Here is a 19,873-nt window from a genome sequence, read left to right as displayed (position 1 = left end):
CCTGCCTCGTGCTAACACTGATCGCGGGTGTTGATTCGAACGAGATGAACTTGGGAGTTAATATTCTGTCTTTAGGGCAGTCTCTGAGCCTGAGTGCCCCCTGCGTTTGGTTCTTCCCGAGGAGGCCTGAGGTTGTGAGTTTGACAGTGAGGCCCAGGGAAGGATGGGTGGGGGGTGGGATGCAGTCTGTGTCCTGTGTCCGGGAGGTCCTGCGCTCCGTGCCATGGTTTCCCCTTCCTCTTGTGTTGTTGTGGAAGCATCGGTCACCGCTGGGTGTGAGGGGACCAAGACCGGCTGGCCTCGCTCATGCAGCCCGTGGCCACTTCTGGGCAGGCAGCCTCGTGTCGACTCCTCTTGGACCTGACGGCCTTCCTTCAGTGCCCAGGGCTGCTTTTTCAGCCGGACCTCCTTTTGCTTTAGAGTGAAAATGCCGCTTCTGTCGGTGGCATTTCCTTCTCTCCTCTAGACCCCCTCCCAGCCTAGAGGTACCTGCCCTCCCCTCCCCCGGCCCACAGAAAGAAGAGGGGCAGGTGTCTCAAGTCTTGAGCAGGCACCTTGCCCCAGAGTCCAGACTGTCTGGCCGTTTGCTTCAGAGCCCGGCCATGGCCCGGAGCAGCTGGAGGACAGGCTCGTGACAGACTCTGCCTCCCCCATGTTGGGGAAGAAACCTCCATCCTCTGCCCTCATTTTCCAGTTTCCATTTCTTCCATCGCTGCCCCCAGGTGTGTCCCTTTCCTTTTCCTAAGTTGTGGACACGTTTTGCTTTACTAGCTAGACGACGGCCGAACACATTCATTCGTGTTGGACACGCGAGTGGAATTTTCCTTCTCTGGAGAAATTTAAATAGGTAAAGAGGCTGGAAAGGTGACAGATTTGGGTGACTTCTGAAGGAAACCCAGAGCCCTGAGTTCTGGGTGCGATAAATGGCTTCAGTTAAATTGTTAATGTTGAGCTTATTTTATTACCTAATAAGCTAGATAGGTAATAAAAACAACTTACACGTGTTATTATATTTTACTAGCCACAAGTCAGAGTAACACCACTGGCGTCACTGGAGACGTTTCCCGTCCTCACTCGGGTAGAAACTGTTTGAAAATCTATTGCTCGGTGGGGCTGTGCCCAGATGTGTAGATTGCTTCATTGGCTCCAGGCAGGCCTCCAAGATCCCGGTGAGGCCGCCCTGATTCCTCCCGCCTTTCTCTAGCCAAGGCCTGGGTAGGGCAGAGTCCGGGGCAAGTGCAGAAGGGGCCCCTGGGAAGTGTGTGTGCCAGAAGGGGGCGACTGGAGCCCTGGGGTTGGACCCTGAGCCACCCCGACCAAGCCTCTAGAGCCCCGGCCAGTCCTGTCTCCGCGGAGCTCTGCCTGCCTTGGCTCCCCCGTTGTATAATTTATGGCCTTGCGAGGTGGGCCTTGCTTTTCCAGGAGCCTTTTTAAAAGCCAGGCCTAGGGCAACTCCAGTGCCTTTGCAGAGAGCCCTGGATCCAGCCTGGAACGTGTAGGGTCCTCTGCCTGGGAACCCCAGGAGCTGAACGTGTCACTGGTATACAGACACCTGCCCATGGCCAGGTGACAGCTGACACGGGACCGCCCAGATACCAGCCCCCGTGGGCTGTGGCTTTCTCAGCATTTGTAACTGCCGGGGCAGGAGCAGGGGCTGCGCATCTATGGAAAGACAGACCTGTAGCCAGGGTCGGCACCGCTCTGTTTCTCCAACCTAGATCTTGGACCCTTTTTTTGTAGGTCTTGTGATCTTGGTTTGTAAATACTCACTTTTCTGGGGGCAGGGGGTTCTAACTGAGCATTTTTGTGAAGGAGCCCCTTTGTGTGCGTAGATCTGGGACCAGGTGTATGAGATTGTCACATCAAAGGTGCAGAGTGCCTTTCCGGTTAGACCCTTGGCGTACGGGGAGTTCTGAGAAACCCCGGCTTCCTGAGGCGTTGACTGGGGCCGGAGCCTTCGGGGCCCAGGGCACACCTCCCAGGGTGTGGGTGAACATGCAGGAGCTTTTCTCTGGCCGTCAGTCAGGGTGCCCAGAGCAAGGGTGGGGGGTACCCAGAGCCCCTGAAGCCTTGTCCATCCAGCCCCTCCTGCGGACACTGCTGTCCTTCTAGAACATGGTGTTCACTTTTGGATCTGCAGTTGGGGCCTGGGGGCACAGCGACAAATCAGAAGGTGTCCAGATGAGGGGCAGAAGGCTGGCAGCCCTGGGCAAATTACTTGACATCTCTGTGCAGCAAAGCACATCGTCCCCACAGCTGCTGTGGCTTCTGCCGGAAGAATAAGGGAAATAATGCATGTGTGCGTGTTTGTATAACGTGTCCACCTGTACGTGTGTGTCTGCGACGTGCAGATATATGTACGTGTGAACGTACGTGTGCGTCTGTATCCTTGCCTGTGTGTACACGCACCACCTAGCGCCCTGGCTGGCACACAGGGAGTGCAGACGGGTGCCCCTGGCGTTGCTGTTGCACATGTTGGGAGGGAAGGCGTGGGCGCGTTCTGGGCGACTCCAGAGGCAGAACTGGGAGGGGGGTGATGGTCCCAGGAGGCACACTCAGTCCCTTGTGAGGACTCCCTTTTTTCTCTGTTTGCCCATCTCTTTCCTTCTGTGTTTCCCTTCCCTTTTCTGCCCTTGCCATTTACGTCTCCTTCTTTGTTCCTCTTCCTGCCTCGTCCTTTCCTTTTGAGAACGGGGAGGAGGCCTGCCCTGCCGCTCAGCTCGGCCTGCGGTGAGCTCCGTGCTCGGAGCCGAGGGTCGTGAAGCGGTGTTGGATTCGGAACCACCTCTGCCAGAGGAGGTTGGCCACGTGTGAGCGTTTTGTGTCACGTCTGCAGCCCGTGGGACTAGGTAGACGTGGTCTTGGGAGCTCAGCGGATGCCCTGCCCTGCCCCTGGCCAGCACCCCTGGGCACAGCTGACCGGCAGTGGCCGATGCCTCTCGGGCAGTGAGGCCGGACCGCGGTGGGTCGGGGGGTCAGCAATTGCCTTCAGACCTGTCTGCCTTTGCTCACGTCTTGTTAAAACCTCAGCGCCCAGCGCACGGACGGGGATGCCGAGCGAGGCTGCAGGCGGCTCCTGCAGCGGGAGGGGGGAGGCTGCAGCGAGGAGGGTCCCCGCTGGGAGAACTGGCTCGAGGACCCAGCCCGGGGAGGCCCGCCCCACCCCGGAATTGGCATCGTAGCCACGCGGCTCCCAGAGCAGCTGCCCGAACGCGGCCCAGAGGGTCAGTCGCGCCCACCCCTGCCCGGGTCACATGGTGCTGACCTCCCGCTCGGCTTTCCCCACGTGACCCCTTCTGCCCGGTGTTTTGTGTGAATGTGTGCCATTGAGAGCAGGGCCCGGCCTGAGCATCGGAGTTGTTTATCAGCGGGACTTTTGCTGATGTGTTTATTAGTTATTGCTTCTTGGAGACTTGGCGTGACTAGCAAGCGTCGGTTGACTCCCAGCGAGACCTGCGCCGTGCGTGGCCATTTAGGCCCGGATCGCATGGGTGGGAGCCAAGGTTTCAGGGAAAAAAAAAAAAAAAAAAAGCAACAATTAAAAAGAGGTACCCGCCAAATGCCGTGCCCCTGGGTGTCCCAGTCCTTGCTGTATTTTTGACTCCAAGCTGGTCAGCATGCAGGAGCAACAAATTGTATTTCTCAACAGTGCTTCAAACAGAAGCGAGGCATTTGTGAGGAGGGGTCGGGATGCTGAAACAGAGGTTTGATTGATCGCAGCTGCCCACACACTGAGTCCTCAAACCTCCTGGAGCAAGCCCCAGAACAGGCAGCAACTGTTGTGTTAGCAGATGTTTGAGGGGCCCAGAAAGCTGGCCGGGGGCAGCGTGGGGCAGGGGAGAAGCACGAGGTAGTAACTGTGCCGAGCACTGATCCAGGACGAGTCTGGGAGTCGAGTCCAGGAGAGCGGGGTTGGCTGGGGCCCTGGGGGCTCCGAAGGGCAGGGGGCTGTGGCCCGAAGCCGCCAGAGGGGTATCACAGATGCTCATCAGTAACTCTTGGCTCTTTGTTGGCACGGTGTCCCTGGGTCAGCCTTCCACGGTCCACCCCGCTTACCGGCAGGGGTTGCCTTTAGCAGGGGAGCGGCCCTCCTCAGCCCCCGTGTGGGGTGGCCCTTCGCACTACTGGCTGCGTGACCTTCCCGCTCGGGCAGCCCCGGCAGCCACAGCCAGCCGTGCTTTTCCTTGGCAAAGTCCCTGGGCTCAGGCCTGGCTCGTCCGAGCCTTTGTGGCCGCCTCCTGCCTGCACTGCCCCCGGCTGGCCACTCTGCCGGGTTTAGTTGCCTGCAGTCTTGCACCCTTAGACCTCTCCTGCTGGCGTGGGGAACCGTGCGGATGGCAAATAGGGGAATTCAGAGATGCATCGCCCTTTACAACACAGAACGCAGGCAGGCATGAGGATCTGGTGAAGGGCAGTCAACAGAAAGCCGGGGATTTCTAATTGGCACAAAATAAATGCTAAATAAAAGTAAAGGCAAAACGCACTGTGGGTGCATGGGAGTACTTGCCTCTGATGAGGAACCAGTCAGGATGGGCTCGAACAAAGGAAGAGAGTCTTTAAGACTTGGACCATCAGAGGGGTAGATGGCACGGGGTGGCGGCAGGGGGCACGGATCCAGCACGTCGATTCTGTGCTCTTGATGGACACTGCTAAGCAGTAGCATTTTTTCTGCTTGAACTTTGAGGAGGTCTTAGACTCCTCCCCTCCGGGATCCTGGCAGCCGCTGCTAATTGACTGCCCTCTGTCCATCCCCTCACCTGAGGGCGAGGCCTCCAGAGTCCGGGGAGAGTCAGCCACTTGCCCAGAGCCGCGTGGTTCCTTAGGACACTGGGAAGGCTGGAACCGGGGCCTCCTGACTCTGTGTTCTGTGCTCTTCCTGCTGCTGAGATTCATCCGACACACGGACGGCCCGGCTGGCCTTTCCAGGTAGCCGACCCTGGTGAGACCTAGAGGACGCGGACAGAGTCAGAAAGGGGCTCAGTTTCCCTCGCTGCCACGTTTGAGCTGTGTGCCCTTGGGCAGGTCACCCCTCCGTAGCCTCCATTTCCTTGTCTGTAAAATGGGAACAGCACTTCCTGTTTCTCCCCGGGGTGGGGCGGCGTCCCGTGGCGTGGGTCCCGCCAGCGGCTGGCCCTCGGAGGAACGTCAGAGCCGCACCCTGCGGCCCATCTCCTGCTGCTCTGGTTCTGGGCAGTCAGCCGCTCCCGGGGGAGGGCGTCAACGGGAGGCCAGGGTCCTGCCAGCGGGAGAGCAGGGAGGGCCGAGCCAGAGGCTAGTTGGAGCTCTCTCTGGGGTTTCTTCCCTGTCAAAAACGGGCACGTCAGCAATAGCGCAGCACCCCTGACGGGGGTTCTCATGCTTCAAGGAAACCCCCGTTCAGACTCTCGGATCGCTCCTTCCCGTCCCCGGCTGCCACCACCAGGTTGCATAAGCAACCCGCTTAAGGTCACTCGGATCGGGGCCGAGTGTTGACACAATAGCTTTGATCTCCCGGGAAAAGAAAAATAGAAGGAGTTCAGCTGGGGACATGCCAGGGAGGCAGCTTTTAGTGGCACTTGGTGATTTTCCATGCTTTCATTGTGAGCCTCTCCGAGCCGGGAGGTGTCTTAGAAGATGTGAGGCAACACAGTTCTGGGGTGCCCAGGGTTTTCTGGAAGGCCTCTGCTTTGGAAGCCAGTTGGGCCTCTGAGCCCTTCGAGCCCCCCCCCCGATGTGCTCAGAGCACCCTCAGGTGCCAGGCCCTGCTCTGGTCCCGGGCTCAGGGACCTGTGAGCTGGGGGCCCGGCCCGCCGGAGGCCAGCATGCCTGAGTCCCGCTTCGTGGAAGCCAGAGTGGGAAGGGTCTGCGGGCTGGGTGACCCTTGCCTCTCTGGTTCAACTCCAAGGGCCCACAGAGGAGGGTTTAGAGGAACCCCGTGTTGCTCCAGCCTGCTGAAGAAGACGCAGACCGTGGGCCGAGACATGGGGAGACAGAGGGCTGGTGGAGAGCAGAGCCTTGGCCTTTCCCGTGGGGTGGGCTCAAGCCTCATCCTGGCAACTTAAATTTACTTGACCCCTTGGCACCTGGTCCCCATCGTCAAGGTTGGGGTAGCAGCCCCTTCGGTCATTGTTCACTGGCAGCACTGAATGAGTTCATTAGCATGAAATGCTCCTGTGTGCCCGGGGTCAGCCCTTAGTAAGAGTCGGTCGTCGTCGCTGCTATTGGTGGTCACATTTTAGGAGGAGAGAGAGAGATTGGTCAGAAGGAAGGAACTGCCCCGTTCATTGAACGTGAGCTGTCGTCTCTGGGGAGATTCTTGGTTTCTGCAGTTCTGAGGTCCTCAGCCGTATCTCTGCTCCCCAGAAGAGGGCCTGGAGCCCGGAGGCTCATGTGGCTTGTCTGAGGGCCTGAGTTGAGTTGTTGAGTTGCCTCATTGGGGTTTGGACCTAGGGTTCTGTGACTCCAGTGCCAGGGTTTCGCCCTGCTGCCACATGGTAGATGCTTCCCATATCACAGGGGCGACCGAGTGTGCCCTGTCATTGGAACATAGCTGCGTTTGGGGTCAGGAGACGTGAGTTGAGACCCAGTCCTGCACCTGGCTATGTTGTGGCCGGGAGCCAGCTGTCCTGCTTCTCTGAGCCCCGGGTTTCTGACCACGTTCACCTCTGCCCAAGCATGGTCTGCATGGACTGCAGCTTCCTGGGCATCTCCCCAGAGTCTGAATGGTGGGTCTGGGCCAGGGCCCCGGTGCCAGAGTGTTTCAGAAGCTCCCCAAGTAAGTGGGGTTTGGGAGCAGTGGAGGTGGGCTCAGGTCCAGCCTGGTGCCCCTGCAGAGGCCAGGGGTGGGCTCATCTCAGGTGGAGACAGCACTGGGAGTCAAGGCCCCTCAGTCAGGAGATACTGGGTTGGCCTGGGTTGGGAAAGGGGTGACCTGGAGAAGGGATTCGAGAGCCTGGTTTTCTGACTTCCAAGTCATCGGATGGGCCCCTGCTGAGTCCCTGTGCCAGCAGAAGAGTGGCATCCCTACCTGACAGTCGACCTTCCTGAGCACCAAAGAGGGCTTGAGGTTGACTTATGCTAAGCTGGGGACATAGCTGCCTTAGAACTGACGGGAAAAACATCTAACGGGTAGCACCGGACATTTGTTTTTTGTTTCGTTTTGTTTTTGTGTTTAAAAAAAATTTTTTTTAATGTTTATTTTTGAGACAGAGAGACAGAGCATGAACGGGGGAGGGTCAGAGAGAGAGGGAGACCCAGAATCTGAAGCAGGCTCCAGGCTCCGAGCTGTCAGCACAGAGCCCGCCGCGGGGTTCAAAGCCACGAACCCTGTGTGAGATCATGACCTGAGCTGAACTCGGAAGCTCAACCGACCGAGCCACCCAGGTGCCCCTAGCACTGGACGTTTGTAAGGCACATCCTTACGTGTGGATTCTTAAAGGTGGGTTCCGAGTCCCTGCTCACCATTCCAGAGTGAATGACCAGGAACCAAGTGTGACTGTTTATGCCTTGTCCAGATGCCGCATGTGTCTGGTGTCTCTGGACTGTGGTGGCCCTTGAAAGAGGCCGGGCTTCCAGAGTGTTCTCACAGCCCATCAGAATCAGCCTCCTGGCGGAAATAAGCCACAAGGCAGCCCTGGAAGAGCTCAGGAGTGACATGGGGTTGGGAGGCCCCCGGGAGAAGCACGGGTACAAAGGTCGGAGTTAGGAAGGGACAGGGAGGAGGCCCAGCATAGGGGGCCCCAACTCTGAAGTCATCCGGCTTTTATTCTGAGTGCAGGGGGAGCATCAGAGAGTTTTAAGCAGGGGAGACAGTACCCGGGGGAAAGCTCCTTCTGGCTGGGGTGGGCAGCACAAACTGAGAGCTATGGGGAGATAAGAGGCCGTGGGCAGGGGCAGTGGACGTACTGATTTGTGTCAGAGGCTCAAAATGTTTTGGAGATGGTACAATAGGACTGGCCAATGGGTTAATCTTGTCATTAGCATCCAAGTCCCCTGAGTCTGAGACCTCACCAGGTAGAGAATCCATTGCCTCAACCCTCAAAGACTGTTTCCTTTAAACTACTGTGTTCAGTGGGTGCTGGTTCTAAGTCCTTCCTGTTATCTAACCTTCAGCCCTCACTTAGCCGGCATCACCTGTTCTCAGTAAAAGTGAAGTCTGGTCGATCACCGTGATTCATTTGGTTTTCACAAGCATCCTTGGAACCGTCCCACCCCCAAATCCTTGCGTATCAGTGCTTTGCCAGCCCAGGCCGTCCTTCCCTGCTATGGAAATTCAGTCCCACCCCTATCCAGCTACCCCTGTCCCCAGACCCCTGACTGCTGTGCCAGAGTTTCTCAGTCCTTGTCCACTTGACAGCGGGTGCTGTCTGGACTTGGGCTGGAGAAGGCCGGGGGCAGCTCGGGGCCACAGGAGGGTTCTCGTACAGTCTCGAGTGCCTGTCACGCTGGATCTCCCTCAGCTGGGCCACATCTGCGCTGTTTACAGCGGCTGGGGCAGCAGCTTTGGAAAATGTGGGGCCTGCCATGGCCTCTGAGAATCTACCAACAGAGCCTGTAGTCCCAGCCCAGCCCAGAAGGATGCGGCGGAAGGGGGCGCTTGACGGACCTGGAGGGATTTTGACATTCCCCGCCCTATTCCTGCTTCCTTATTGGGGACGTTGCGGTAACGCCTCCTGGGAAGGGGCTCCAAGCCCTCAGCGAGCCTGGGCTGCTGAGAGAGCCCCGGGGAGGGCTGGCGACCGAGGCGCGACGAGGCGTCACCGAGATGGACGTGTGCTTCATGAGGAGCCAGGCCCAGAGCTAACACATCTGACACCTGCCTGTGCTTTTGCCTGATGCACGCCACTGGCTTTCGTGGGGTCGGCCCAGGACGGAAGCTTACGTTCGCCCCTTTTGTCTTTTGCAACACACCCCTCCGTTGTCCCAAGCACTCCAGCGACGTAGACCCTCCCCTGTGGACGCGGGCCGTTTGTTTATTTATGACATTTCTGCAGTATCGGTGCCCTGAACGACTGCTCCTTCTCCCAGCCTCAGGCCACAGTTTGAGAAGTAAGGAAAGTAAACGCCGCATCGGAGGGCAGACCCTTGGCTGCAGCCCCCGCGTTGGTGGGAACTTGGTCTGAGCGGACTCGGTTGGAGTGGGTGGCGATCGCCTGTTCACAGCCAAGTGATTAGCAAGGCCTCCTTTGAAAGTTGGACACAGTAGGACTCTCGGATAATTCCTTTTGGCGGGGGGGGGGGGGGGGGGGGGGAGGAGCTTGGGCTTGCCTTTTTTTTTTTTTTTTTCTGTCTTGGAAAACAAAAGAAACGCTTGGTTCCAAAATAATAACGCAACCGCCAAAAGTTCCATTTGTGAGCAGTAGCACTGAGCTCACATCAGTAATATGTCACTGAAGGCCACCAGGCGCCAGCCCTTTCCCTGAGATAGTGCAGGGTCCTGTAATGCAGTTAATCTTCGCGGGGCGGGCGGCAGCGGTGGTGGGGGCTGCAGCTGTTTCCTCCCAGAGCTCGGAGCACGGAGAGCGTGCGGAAGCCTTGCCTGCAGCAGCCAGGGCCCAGTCGGGGGACAGAAACCACCCGTATGTCCACCGAGAGGTCACTGGGAGCACTTGTTAATTGGGTTTCTGGAGGCCTGAGAAGCCAAGACATGAGCAGCAGGTCTCACGGAGGAAGCGACTGCAGGAAGCCGCTCCCGCCCCGGTGAGGGCGTCAGAGGGAGGAGGCTGCGGTTCTGCGGGCTTCGGAGCTGGGCGGCCACAGCCCCTGGGGCCCGCCCGAGCTGAGGACAGGAAACGCGAAGGAGCCGGTCCCGCGCAGCAGCCGCCGTGAACAGGACACAGTGCGCTGCCGGGTCAGGAATCAGACCGGGTGACAGTGACAGCCGCGGGAAACAGGCAGGAAGATGCACGGCCCTCCTCCCTCCTCCGGCGCTCCTGTGCGCAGAGCCTCGAGGGGGCAGATGGCAGGGCCACTGGGCGCCGGGCTCGGGGGCAGCGGGGCCTGGAGCTGAGCCCCGGGCTCTGGGATCTGACGCTGCTGCTGTGGGAACGTCTGCCCTCTGCCCACCACACGGCTCTGGGCAAGTGTGTCCTCTCAGTGCCATCGAGCATCCCACACTGCAGGGCGGGGGGTTGTTTTCCCTCTTTTCCGCTCCTTCCCTCCTTGTCTTACCTGGTGTCGTTGAGTGTTTGGCACTCAGCTGGGCCCTGAGGATACCTCTGTAAGCCACACACGAGTACCATTTTCATAGAAGCTACTTCCTAGGAAGAGGGGTAGATAATAAGCAAACCCCAGGCAGGATGATTTCGGGCGGTGATGGGTGCTATAAAGAAAACAAAGCAGGCTGGTGCGATTCGGATGTCAGGTGGGTAGAGGGGAGACGGATGTTAGGTTAGCTTCAGGTCAGAGCGTCAGGGCAGCCGCTCAGGAGGTGACGAGATGCCGAGACGCCCTCGGCCATGCACGGGTCGGGAGGGAGAGCATCCTGAGTGGAGGGAAGAGGAAGCACAAACGTTGGGAGGTGGGAGGGCTCAGCAAGTTCAGGGCAGAGCAAGCTGGTGTGATGGGGGTCCTGTGCGAGGGGGCTGGGCAGGAGGGGCTGCAAGGCAGCAGCAGGGCTGGCTCGGGTGGGCCTTGCGGGCTGTGGTAAGGAGTGGGTCTTTGTGCTGGGCCCCGGGGAACGCCATCAGGTTTCCCACAAGGGATCCGATGTGATTTGCTGGGTCTGGGACCCTCTGAATCAGCTGCCTTGGGGATTTGGTCTCAGAGTGCACCCGGGAGACCATAGTGCAGACAGGTCAGGGCGAGAAGGTGGGTAAGGGGGAAACCACCTGACAGAAGCTCTCAGGCAGGTGCCCTAGCTTTGGGAGGCTGGTGGGGGGCTGCAGAGGGTTAAGTCTGGTGCTTCCTGTCATGTACCTCTCACGGTACCACCTCCCAGCCCTGCTGCTGGTCAGTGGCAGTGAGTGGCCCTTGGCTCGTCCCCTGTCCGTATCTGCACACACCAGTCTGGCTCCGGGAAGCAGGGCCCTAACTTCTAACAACGCTGGCCTGCATTTGCGGGCAGCTGGGTTGCCCTGTGGCCCTGGGGGCCCTCTTGTTGCCCTGGGGTTGTGGTCTTCTCCTGACCCTGGGAAGGGCACCTCTCCTCCCTGTTGAGGGAAGAAGATTGAATATTCGCTGTCTGCTCATGTGCCAAGGGGCAGAGTGGTGACTGGAGCCCCCCTCACTCTTTGGCCCCCGTGGCCCGTGCGCTCTCACCTTACCGAAGGGCCCCTTCCTGAGTAGAGTGCTGCCACCACTCGAGAACCACAGGCTCAGGCGAGTCTGGGACCTACTCTATGCTCCGGGGTCCCTGATGGTGGGGTGGAGATGGTGTCACGTCCTCGCCACGGAGCCGCTCGCAGCCTGTGGCTCGAGGCCTGCTCTTGTAGGACATTCAGGAAGTGTCTCTGCCAGGCCGTAAGTGTTCTCAGCATTCTGGGATCAGACCGTCCGGACCCCGTCACCCATTCCCATCCTCCCAGCCCTTGGGCGGACTTTGCAACTCTTGAGCTGTGAGCCTTCGAGTTGGTAAAGTCGGGGTGCTGGGGGCTTAGAGAGGCCCCGGTGGTATGGCCCCTCCGGGCCCCTCTGGGGGGCCCTTCAGCTCCGCCCAGGCAATGCAGTTCGGCTGCTCTGTTCCAGGTCCTTTCACTGTACCAGGCCAGGGCCCGAGGGAGAATGGCTGGCAGTCTGGCTGTGCTCTGCTGAGGAGAGGACCCCAGAAAATGCTGGTGATGTCCTCCGATGGAATAGCCACAATCTGGAGTAACCCTCGTAGTGCCCAAAGCAGAACCTTGGCCACCCATCTTTGTGCCTTTCTGGGAGATCTCTGAGCCCTTGATCGCTGCCATCCCCCCTCGTCCCCGGAGTGGCTCGTCCTGACAGATGGAGGAAGGGGTCCCAGCCAGTCCTGCACTTGCCCAAGCCCTGGGCCTGGCTGGCCTCCCCTCTGACCGCCAGCCAGGCTGTTCTGACCTAGCACCTGGGCACTGCTCTCCCTTCCCTCCCGGGCCCTGCTCTTTCTCCCCAAGGGGTGCCTGTGAAGTGACTGGCACTGGGGAGTGTGGGGACAAGAGGTGGGAGCAATGGGCTTTGTGTCCCAGAAGGAAATTTCTAGCAAGCTGAGCTGACTTGACACAGTGGAAGGTGGCCTTGAGGGTTTGCCCTGGGCTGTGCTGACACTCACAGCAGGCATAGCCCTCACAGCCCTGCCTCCCCGAGGGTTTCTCTTCTCACCCTGTGGCCCCACTTCTGGTCTTCCTCTTTCTCATGTGGGAACCCTGAGGAGATAGTGAGGCCGGGTGGCCCTGGCCTTTTTATCCTGTCATGCCATCCTGGCCCCTGTGGAAGGACAGAGCCTGCCTGGGACTCTGTGCCATGGCCCAGTGACCACTAGCCCCTTGGCAGTCGGGACCAGCTTTAAATGGGCATAACCCACCTAGAGAAATCCTATGTCACTTTAGTCTGGAATAGTCTCGGATGGTGGGATTTGGTACCAAGATCCGGGGTATGTATGACACTGATTGCCCATCGCAGTTTGGACTGGCCACACATTTCCAGTGCTTGATGGCCACACGTGGCCGGTGGCTCCCGCAGTGGACGATGCGGGGTCAGATCATTTAGCCAAGGTCACACTGCTCTAAGGGGCCGAGCCGCCGTCAGACCCTGGAGCTCACGGCACAAGCAGGTGGGGAGGAGGCCTCGGGGTGTGGGCGTGAGAGAGGGTGCTGGGAATCAGCCTTGGGTTAAGCGACTTGGCCCCGCACTCGGACCCTTTCCTTCGGTGGCCCCCGTGCCGGCCACCGAGGGAGGGGCTGGCCAGAGGCGCCTGCGCAGACGTGCTGGGTTCTCTGGGCTGCACTGTGTCTACCAGGGGGACCAACGTCAGGGGAGAGCGAGCCCTGGGAGCCTGAGCAGCTGGCGGGACTGCTCCATCGTGTCCCAGGTCCCCTCCCGCCGTGGGAGGCCGAGGTGGGGGCGGGGGTGGTTGGGCGGTGCCATCCTTCTGAGACCCTGCCTTCACATCTGGGCTCATTTCGGCTGAAGTGACTGGGGCTGTGCGGCCCCGCTCAGTGTGATGTCCCTGGTGTGCGGCCAGGGCAGGGGAGAGGAGAGGAGAGCCACGGAAGACAGGGAGGCTCGCGCACCTCCTGGGGCCCGCCAGGTGGGGATGCCGAGATGCGCTTTGCGGCCTCACGAGCGCTGGGCCACTTCTCTAGGCTGTGGTCTTGCTCTCTAACGACGAGGTTGTGCATTTGTCTCCACCCGCCCCTGAGCAGGCGGTCTGAGCCAGACTCCACACAGCTGTTCTGGGCTCTGGGCCCCACACCCACCAGCACTCTGGAAAGTGTGAGCATGGAGGGGCGCAGGGGCTGGTGTGGAACGTGGCCGGGGAAGCTCGGGACCGAGCGGAAGGTCCCAGAGCAGGCCTGTCCTCGGGGCTTAGCAGCCTCCTGACCAGTTTTCCAGGAAGACTCCATTTGCGCCCCCTGTCAGGACAGCCTTGTAGGAATCTGTAGCCTGTAGCTCCAAACACAGCCCTGCCCGCCACGGGGACCTTCTGGGCCCCTAGACCCCAGGCAGCGGCGACCCTGTGAGTAGGTTCCCATCGGCACGCGTTCCCTGAGACTGGCTGTGTGCCAGTGCCCGCGCAGGGGCTGAGGGGAGATCAGCACACATGACGTGCTGTCCTTACCTTCAGGGAGCGTGCAGGCCGCCGAGGGGCGGGCGGGGGCAGCCGTGTCTGTGTGGCAGCCGCAGGCTGGGGTGGAGCCAGAAGAGGTAGTTGTGTCCTCCAGTGATCTCGACTCCAATTCTGGACTCTTCTCTTTGCTCAGCCACCGTTCCCCAAGCTCCCGCTTGTGTCAGGTCCCTCCGTGGGCTCCAGTAGACAGGATGGTCAGCCGCCACCTCCTGGAGGCCACGGCTCTGACACGTCGTCCCTGGGGAACTCGGAGAGGGTGAGCACCGCTCACAGCTCTGCCCTCTGAGCCTCGGTCTCCTCCCCTGTTCAGCAGGGTCTGTAGTGGCCATCGGTAGGATTAAAGAAGATGACGAATGCCGGGCGCTCATTTGGCACTTAGCACACTTGCCAGAGCGTTCCAGGAATCCGGCAGTAGGGACAGGGGCACTTGCTGGGTTCTTGCTGTCATATGCAGGGCTCATTTCCCGTGCAGGGGAGCACAGCGGCTCTCTGGTGGCCCAGGCAGAGCTCCCCAGCCGCAGTCCAGACTGCGTCTCAGCCGGGCTGGGGAGGAGAGACAGGGCACAGGGATGTCCCCAAGTCCAGGAACTAACCCACCTGGCTGCCCCTGTGCTTGGGATGGAGAACGGAGGGCCGGGAGAATGAGCTGGAGGCTGATTCTGAGTGTAGCGGGAAGCCAGGGACAACTTTGAGCAGGGAGACCGGGCTTCGTTCCGGCTGTGGGCAGGTTTGAGCATCCCAGGGCAGAGAGAGAGAAGGCTGTGCCCGTGAATTTGGGGCCTGTCAGTGGAGAAGGGGGCAGTGGGAGCTCTGGCAGTTCACCTTGCATGGGCCCAGAGCCTTCGGGGGTCCCTTGCCCGGTTCCTACAGGCCCGAGGGTGCAGACCGGATGGGGTGCCTGCTGGCTGAGTTGAGTTCTGCGAGGCTGCTCGGGTCCGCTCTTCCTCTTCCTCACCAGACAGGGAAGTTCGTCAGGGCAAAGAGGATGACCAAGTTTGTCCCTGGGGAGACGAGCTAAGTCCGAAATGGCTTCCTTTTCCTCTCGGGAACCAAGAAAGCCAGAGCAATGAGACCCTGGGGCCTTCTGCATTGGTTTGGGCCACCTGCCTGGTCCGCCTGCTGCCCACACTGTCCCTTGTCCCTGGGAATGAGGACAGCATAGTTCGTGTCGGGAACTTTTAGCCGGAGACCCGCACCCCCGGTGGCCGGGGCCCCAGCCCACGAAAGTCTGGTGAACACACAGACGCTGCACTGGCGGTGCTCGCACGTGAGGAAGCGTGCCCGTGGTGCCTGCGTGTCCCCGTCCCCGCTGTGCTTGTGGGCCCGGGACAAGATTCACATTTGTGTTGGGCCACGTGGTCTTTGTGACGGCCCTGGGAAGTGGCGAGTGCTATCCTCATCGTACAGGGGTTCAGAGTGGCACTCGAGCTCACCTGGCCTGGCGTGCCCGCAGAGTCCATGCTTGTTCCGGTTGCCATCCCCATTCGGGGCCCTAGGCCTTCCCATCTCGTGTGTCTGCACACAGGGAGGCTGAGGATCGGCTGGGAGAAGAGCAGGCCTTCCCTCCTCCGCTGTGGCGGGCCCTTGATGGGACAGGTCGGCCCTGGACGTGTAGGGCTCTCTGGTTTGCGGACCGTGAAGTGGCTCGGCTCAGAGGGCAGCGCCCTGTTCTGGCGCGGCGGCTGGGATGTCACATGACGTCGCCAGGGGAGCCTGATCTGGCCCCTGCTCCACCAGCTGCTGGAACTGTCTAGACAATCTGAGGTGACAGTTGTCACCGTTGGGGATGAAGCAGGCTAAACCTGGATTATTACTGAAATCGGAGACCGTTTCGAAGCAGTGACAATGAGCATTGCCCAAATAGGGGCACGAGCGGTGGCCTCCATGGCGCTCAGGAAGCTGCGTGAGGAGTCCCGCGCTTCCGAGGCGATGCCTGAGGCTTCCGCACGAGATGGGATGTGGAGACGTAGGGCCTCTCCCCTCCGTGGACCTTCCCTGCGGCCTCAGCCCCAGGCCCCAGAGGGAACCGCAGTGCAGGGTGGTGGCCGTGAGGCTGGCTGCAGAGCCTGGCAGCCCGGAGAAGGAAGAAGGCAGGGCAGAGGACGGTCCTCATCCCATGTTTTGGGACCCCAGTGGGGCTCTCCGGAGGCCGGGCGCCCAGGAAGCTGGCCTTGCCTTTGTTTCAGTCGCTGGTGCCTTCTCTTCTCCCTGTGGGGTTTTAGGTGGAGCAGAGGGGGACCACGAGCCCCTCTGCCCTCGAGCCTGTGCTGGGAGAAGCCTGGGGACAGCCCTCGTCACAGAGCAGGACTTCGGAGGACCAAGGTCCAGTGTCTGCTGAGTTCTATATGGGGCGTGACTTAATATCTTATGATAGATCCGCTGTTCTAGTTAGAGCTCTGCCAGCTGGACCCCTGGGGCCTCCCAAGTGTGTCGGGGGGAGGGTTCAGTGGTACCCTATGCTTACGGCCAGCGTCTTCCCGGAAAGGTGTGACAGTTGTCACCTCAGACCATCTAGATCAGGGATTGGCACACCGCAGCCCAGAAGCTGTTGCCTGTTTTTGCAAATAAAGTTTTATTGGCACGTAGCCATGCCTGCTTGTGTATCAAACTGCCCATGGCTGCTCTCCTGTTAAAACAGAAACCAGATGGGCCTCAAAGCCTAAAATATTTACTGTCCGGCCCTTTAAGAGAATCACACCAGCTCCTGATCTGGATGGCCCCGTGCCTTAGTTTCCCCGTTTGGAAAACCCCTGGAATTTGTTTGTTAATTTCTCCGTGGAAGCTCATCGTAGAAAGGGCCTCAGGACCGTTACCCTGGCGGTCAGGAATGTGGGGGTGATGTAACGCGGCCCACCCGATTGTCTAAAGCTGTGCCGAGCCGAAACTTGGCCCCTGCGTGGCCTTTTCCTGTGCTCCTCAAGTGGCAAATGAGAACACGGCGCTGGAGAGGGGGCAGCGGAAAAGGAGCGGCCGGAGCTTGTGAGTTTTGGCGAAGGGGGCCCTGGCGTCAGGACAAGTGGTTCAGCGTATCTCAGCGCACAAAAGTGTGATTTTTTTTTTTTTTTTTTTTAATGAAAACTGCGTTCCCACAGCGGCGTTGCTCTGGAAGCGCTTGCTGGGTTGCCTGTCCGGTCCCGATGCTAACGTCTCTTGCAGGCTGCTCTTCTTTGGCTGCCACGCTTGCGACGCGTGGGCCAAAGTGAGGATTATTCATTTCCTTCTGCTTTCACTCACTGCCTCGATTTTCTCCCGTGCCTCGAAGAATTTTGGTGAGGCCGTTCCTCTCCGTCCGGTGGAACAAAACTCAGACGCAAATAGCGGGGGGTGGCCCTGGGGTTCTCGTCATTCAAGGCAAACCCCTAGAAAGTTCACCCTGGCTGGGGAATCCAGAAGTCTCTCTGCCGGCCAGATGTGTTCTGGCCCCAGAGGCAGACAACCAGCTCGGAAGTTGCTAGAGGATATTAGCTTTGCGGTAACAGAACTTGGCCCAGCGAGCTGGTTTTGGAGCAGCATTGTGAAATAAGGGAGGGATGGCCGCTCTGACATTTAAAGGCGTCAGTTGGCCGAGGTTTTATCCTGTGCTCCACCTCAGACTCAGTCAACAGAGGCTGGCCTGTTCCAGGGCCGCCGCCGCCCTGCGCCTGGGAAACCCGCAGCGGCCAGCACAGAGCCAGGAGGCTGTGGCCTGGGCCGGAGCCTCTTTGGGGACCCAGGAATGTGGCTGGAAAGTTCTCAGAGCGACCAAGAACCACTTCCGGCATCGCTGCTGGCTCAGGCCCCGCTGCGGGGTGGGTGATGAGGAAAGACGGGTGGGGAGGAGAGGCTGCAGGGACGTGGGTGCCATCTCCCTGCCAGACGAGGCTGCTTCCTGTGCGCCCTCTCTTCCTCGCCTCGGGCTGCGGGGCGGCCATGCGGTGGGCAAATCCACACAGACTTCAAGGGTATCTGTAAGCAGAGCAGCAGGAAGACCGGGTTAGGGTCACGGTCCTCCCAGGGGGCCTTTAGCTTCATATTCACCAGGCTATCCAAGTTCTGGCAAGCGCTGTCAGCCGAGCTAAGCGCCTACTGTGTATGAGATGCCGGGGCGAGTGTGCACCAGCCCTAGTCTCTGCCTGAGAGAGCGAGTCGTGTGAGCGGTTAGCCGGAATGAGGGCGAGTGAGGCCCGCACGACCCTGAGCTCCTCCCAGCAGCATCCCGGGACCCCAAGAAAGCCCCGTCGTGAGCCTGTGGGCACTTCTCCAACCCTCACTGCCTCCCGTCGGCGTGAGCTCTCTTAATGCTCCCTCAACCCCGGGAGACAGATCCTGTCTGCGTCACGCTGGTGACCACTGAGGACCCGGCAGCAGAGACTTGGTGAGTAAGTTGCCCGCAGCCACAAAACCAGTCCCCGGCAGGTGCGGGACTTGAAGCCAAGCCGGTGCCCGGCACAGGCTCAGGAGGCCCGGGAGGCCGGGTCCCAGGAAGGAAGGCTGGAGGAGATCTCACAGGCGGAGACTGGAAGCGTAGGTGTAGGGGAGGAGCGCAGCCCGGGGGCCCTGCCACCGGCGGCCCGTGCCCTCTCCTCCCCACCCGTGCCTCAGCTCCACCCCCGGGTGCTGGGCGAGGTGAAGGTAAGTTGGGCAGAGTGCCTGCCCGTTGCCAGGAACTCGTGTGCACCCGTGTGTCCCTCTCCTGACGTGAGCTTTGTGGGCTCTCACCCTGCTGGGCTCGTACAGAAGGTTCTCAAAGGTCTGACCCAACGGAACGGGTCTCAGTCAGGCGACGCTTCTCTGAGCCAGAACATGCTGTGTCTCTGAGAGGAGTGGGGAACACGGAGTCTCGCGTGCACGTGTGGGGGCCGACCCCGCTCGCCCAGCAGCCTGAGACACACCGTTGACTTGTTACCAGGACCGGGCATGTGGCAGCAAGTCGGGGGAGGGGGAGACCTGCTTGACGGCCGTGCTGGGGTCCGTGGGCTGGGGCCCCCTCAGAGGTGGCCGGGGACTTCTGGTCCTGAAACATCCCGGGTGGCACCGCATAGAGCAGGGCCGGAGACGGCCAGGCCCCCACGTTTGCCTGGTAGGGCCCCCGGTCCTAGACACTCCAGGGACTTCTTCAGTTTAACCGCTCGCCGAGCCCTGTCCCCAGGCTCCTGCTGGCCTGCCCCTTCCCCCGCACTGGACAGCCCGCCAGGGGAGGCCAGGACCTGACCTGGGTCTTTGTGGGAGACAAGTCACCGGTCACGACCCAGACACCCCCAAATTCACGGCCTCTGTGCTGTTCGTGGTTAGTACGACAGCTACTTTCAGTGGCCGGGTAGGGAAAGGGACAGATAGAAAGGAGCCCTCAAGTCTGCTGGGAGGCTTGGAGCCAGGTGGCTGTGAGCAAAAGGCCTTTGGAAGCAGACAGAGCTGGGAGCAGATCTAGCCGTGGGAGCCCAAGCCTCTGTTGCTGCATCTGTAAAATGGGTTTGGTAATAGGGAGTTAAAAAGAGGCGATGTGTCTCTCCTACGGAGAGCGTAATGGCACAGAAGGCTTAGTTCTTGGCACATAACAACGTTCTTGTCGAATAGGGGCAAACACTTATGTAAGAACTTAAATGATTTCTCAATCCATTTACGTGTCATTTCTTCTGCTTACGGCGTCCGTGCGTACATGTAAAAAATTCAGAGTTTAGAAGGTAAAGGGCATTACGGTTCAGAAACGTAAAAACACAGAAAGTGAAATCCTTCTGGAATCCAACCCAGAAGTAGCCATCACTAAATGGTGTGGTCCTCAGTCCTTTCTCTAAATAGCTGTGACCCTCAGTGGAGACTCAGCCCCCTGAGCCTGCTGATTCTGCAGGTTCAAATATACTGTGAGTGGAGTGCTATGACAAGAAATAAGAACGTCTTCCCTTGTCTTTTATTTCTTTTTATGAGAGAGAGAGAGAAAGCGAGCACGCACGAGTGGGGGAGAAGGGCAGAGGAAGAGAGAGAGAGAACGTCAAGCAGGCCCCACGCTCAGTGCGGAGCCCCACGAGGGGCTCGATCCCACAACCCTGGGATCATGACCTGAGCCAAAATCAAGAGTTGGACAGGGACGCCTGGATGGCTCAGTCTGTTGGGCATCCCGACTTCACCTCAGGTCACGATCTCACAGTTGGTGAGCTCGAGCCCCGCGTCGGG

At 59.6% G+C, this 19,873-nt stretch overlaps 1 protein-coding gene across 1 annotated transcript in view; it reads left to right on the top strand.

The window, feature by feature from the left end:
- Window positions 1-19,873, top strand: part of FAM53B (family with sequence similarity 53 member B) — a 72,699-nt gene that overhangs the window by 21,847 nt on the left and 30,979 nt on the right. The gene's annotated exons all lie outside the window — the stretch shown is intronic.

Source organism: Puma concolor, chromosome D2 (assembly GCF_028749965.1).
Source record: "Puma concolor isolate L17-30 chromosome D2, mPumCon1.1.hap2, whole genome shotgun sequence".
NCBI classification, from domain to species: Eukaryota; Metazoa; Chordata; class Mammalia; order Carnivora; family Felidae; genus Puma; species Puma concolor.
This window is presented reverse-complemented; position numbering and strand designations above follow the sequence as displayed.